Below are 4,357 nucleotides of genomic sequence, written 5' to 3'. Positions count from 1 at the left end.
AAAGAAGACACCCCAAGGTATTCTGTTAGTAGTACGGTGAGTTCATAGAAGATTTTATTTTTTGTCACAAGTTAGCGGAAATTGATTTTTATTGTTTTTTTTCACAAAGTGTCATTTTCCGCTAACTTGTGACAAAAAATAAAATCTTCTATGAACTCACCGTACTACTAACGGAATACCTTGGGGTGTCTTCTTTCTAAAATGGGGTCATTTGTGGGGTTCCTATACTGTCCTGGCATTTTAGGGGCCCTAAACCGTGAGGAGTAGTCTTGAAACGAAATTTCTTAAAATGACCTGTGAAATCCTAAAGGTACTCATTGGACTTTGGGCCTCTTAGCGCAGTTAGGGTGCAAAAAAGTGCCACACGTGGTATCGCCGTACTCGGGAGAAGTAGTACAATGTGTTTTGGGGTGTATTTTTACACATACCCATGCTGAGTGGGAGAAATAACTCTGTAAATGGACAATTGTGTGTAAAAAAAATAAAAAAATTGTCATTTACAGAGATATTTCTCCCACCCAGCATCGGTATGTGTAAAAATACACCCCAAAACACATTATACTACTTCTCCTGAGTACGGCAATACCACATGTGTGGCACTTTTTTGCAGCCTAACTGCGCTAAGGGGCCCAAAGTCCAATGAGCACCTTTAGGCTTTACAGGGGTGCTTACAAATTAGCACCCCCCCAAAATGCGAGGACAGTAAACACACCCCACAAATGACCCCATTTTGGAAAGTAGACACTTCAAGGTATTCAGAGAGGGGCATGGTGAGTCCGTGGAAGAAATGGAACCTTTTTTTTTTTTTTTGTCACAAAGTGTCATTTTCTGCTTACTTGTGACAAAAATTAATATCTTCTATGAACTCACTATGCCTCTCAGTGAATACTTTGGGATGTCTTCTTTCCAAAATGGGGTCATTTGGGGGGTATTTATACTATCCTGGAATTCTAGCCCCTCATGAAACATGTCAGGTGGTCAGAAAAGTCATAGATGCTTGAAAATGGGAAAATTCACTTTTTGCACCATAGTTTGTAAACGCTATAACTTTTATCCAAACCAATAAATATACACTGAATGGGTTTTTTTTTATCAAAAACATGTTTGTCCACATTTTTCGCGCTGCATGTATACAGAAATTTAACTTTATTTGAAAAATGTCAGCACAGAAAGTTAAAAAAATCATTTTTTTGACAAAATTCATGTCTTTTTTGATGAATATAATAAAAAGTAAAAATCGCAGGAGCAATCAAATAGCACCAAAAGAAAGCTTTATTAGTGACAAGAAAAGGAGCCAAAATTCATTTAGGTGGTAGGTTGTATGAGCGAGCAATAAACCGTGAAAGCTGCAGTGGTCTGAATGGAAAAAAAGTGGCCGGTCCTTAAGGGGGGTAAAGCCCACGGTCCTCAAGTGGTTAACCAACAGAGGATGGCAAAAGGTGTGCTTCTTTCTGCTTATGCATATTATTGTTATATATGACTTTTTTACTCTGCTGAATCTGAAACAATCTGGGACAACGATTTTAAAGAATTGAATATTGTAGAAAATACTCGTTCATTGATTTATTCAAAACACACTTACATGCAGAGCTGAAACATCAACAAATCAGAATAAAGAAATGGTGTGTATGCATGCACCAAGCAGGTCATTTGTCATGAGATGTGATCTATGGCCTTTTTCCACTACCCTGTGATTTGATTCCGCAACACGCAAGGTACATTAAACTAATAGAAACGGCAGCAGCAATTTCCATTAGTGCGATCCGATTGCGATGCGATTTTTGTCCAAGCGCAATCGTCGTCCTGCCACGTTATGGATGCAATTGAGCTCTACAATACAATGTATAGTACCTCTATCGCAATAGCATGGTGGAAATTGAAACGCCATTGCGATCGCGATTATGATCACAACCGCGATTGCATTTCATAGTGGAAAAGAGCCCTAAGTTCACCAATCACTGCTCTGTAAATGCAGAGAGGGGAAATGGTTGCAGGATGACAGTGAATTAGTTGAATGGGCTATCTATGTTCTGGTTGCATTGAAAGCTTGTTCAGGAAAGGATGTAAACTACATTAGTGCCCCCTCCCCAATCATCCACAGACCGACAGATCACTGCAGCAGTAGTGTTAGGGTTTACCTCTTCCACCATCAGGTCCCTGCTCTGCTCCTGCTGCAGCCACTAGTTTCATTCCAAAATGGCCAGCACACCTTTTAAAGTGAAGGTGAACAAATAGAGCTATGATACCCAGTAATACAGCAAGATCACCCAGTAACATAGCTACATACTTATTTGTAGAGAACAGAGGCGCCAGTAAGTATAACATAAGATAACATCAGTAACAATGGGGGAGGGGGTAGTGGTGGACCTACCTCCCCACAGTCAACATGACAGAATTTGGTATAACAATAATATTCTTTTTATTTCTTTACTCCATAAAAAGGTGGGGATGCAACGCGTTTCACAGGTTCACAGCCCGCTTCATCAGGCAATAAGTATTGGGAGCAAGCTTATGTTCTGTTGAAACAAAGCCAGAGAGGCGCTCTGGCCGGTGGCTGAGTAGGATAACAATGTGCTCGGGGTCTGTCAAACATTGGATGTTACTAAAGGTCCAGAATGCTGAATTTTTAGATAACGTTGGTGTGCTCCTGTACACACACTAGATTCACGTCCAAGGCGATCAGTATCAGCCACCTCGGCAGGGCCGGTTTAAGCAACAATGGGACCCCAGGGCAAAATAAACCTGGGGGGCCCCCCCAACATATACCCCGGAACAAAAATCGGCATTAGGGGACCTTTTTTGCAGCTGGTATAGTCAGTGTGTGAAGTCCCAATCGGTCGGAGCTCCACATTCTGGCTATCCCAGTCTGCATGGGGGACAAGGGGTTAAAAAGTTTCAGGAGGGGGGACCCCACATAATTGTTTTTTATTTTTAATTCCCACACTCTAAACATAAAAAAAAAATTGGGAAAATAGGAAAAAATGCCAGGGATCTTCATACAGCCATATTGCGGCTGTATAGCGATCCCTGGCCAAAGCGCTGCGGCTGCGTATAGACCCCCTGGAAACCCCGTCAGGAAATTTATTGCGCTTTCGTTTGATGCATGTAAAATTACACTACCGTTAGGTTTGCTACTAAAAGTGACATTTACCGCATTTAAAAGTATACTTTTTTCCTTCGAAACTTTAAAATCGATTTTCTCAAAAACTATAAGGTCTTTTTGAAAAATTGTTTTTCCTCTTATTCCTAATGATCTCCTTAACATATCCTGCAAATTTAGGGTTTCTAGCATTTAAGGTGGATTTGCTATTAAGCATTAAAGTCGACAGGTTTTTAAATGTGTATTTTTTTTCCTTTGAAACTTTAAAATCGATTTTCTCAAAAACTATAAAGCCGATTTGAAATTTTTTTTCTCTTGTAGACACTGGGGGCCCCTACAAGCTCTGGGGCCCTGGGGCAGCTGCCTCCTTTGCCTCTATGGTAGCGCCGGCCCTGCACCTCGGACAAGTTTAATCCAGCATGTGTACATAGTCTTATGGTGTGGATAATCTATTGGACCAGAGGGAGTATTTTCACTTTAAATACCTATTCCTGAATCCTGGACCTTCGATCCCTCATTACTTAGAAAGCTGAGTTAGGTCATCAGCAAAGTTAACATCAGACAAATGAAAGTGGAAATTATGAAGAAATATAAATATTTCTATAGTGAAAGACTAATGATCATTTTAAGTAATGTTTTATGTCTCGCTCAGTCAGAAAGAATGAAGCAATGCAAGAGATCAATGCCGAGCTGTGAAGGACCAGAATGGATTTCTGAATGACAAAATTATCATATTGTTCCAGAAGACATTTGTGCCGGAACACCACTAATTCATTATCCCTTCAATTAGCTTTATCTCTGCACATCTTCATTTGACATTCACGATTTAAGATGGTTAAAAAAAATGATTTCTCTAGCTCTGGGCTTCCCTGATCCTGCTTGTACTTCCAGCCAAATCCATTGATCCTTAAAAACCCTTACTGCATTAAATAATATTCAATACATGTCGTGGTAAAACAGAGCAGTCTCCTGTCCTCCATTCAGCTACCTGCTTATTCTCAGGGGTCTGTGGATCGGATGATGTCCTCCAGAGAGGACGGCCACTTTGTTCCACGGGTAACCGCAGTGCACCAACGTCTTCACACATTGGGGTTGATTCACTAAACTGTACTATGACAAATAGCACGCCTTATCAGAGATAGAACACCTTATCAAAGATAACACGCCTTATCAAAGTTAACACGCCTTATCAGAGAAGGTGTGTTATCTCTGATAAGGCATGCTATCTCTGATAAGGCGTGTTATTTGTCATAGCAC

The sequence above is a fragment of the Hyperolius riggenbachi genome, chromosome 7 (genome assembly GCF_040937935.1).
Source record: "Hyperolius riggenbachi isolate aHypRig1 chromosome 7, aHypRig1.pri, whole genome shotgun sequence".
In the NCBI taxonomy this organism is placed as follows: domain Eukaryota; kingdom Metazoa; phylum Chordata; class Amphibia; order Anura; family Hyperoliidae; genus Hyperolius; species Hyperolius riggenbachi.
The sequence above is the reverse complement of the archived record's forward strand: the minus strand, read 5'-3'. Positions refer to the sequence as shown.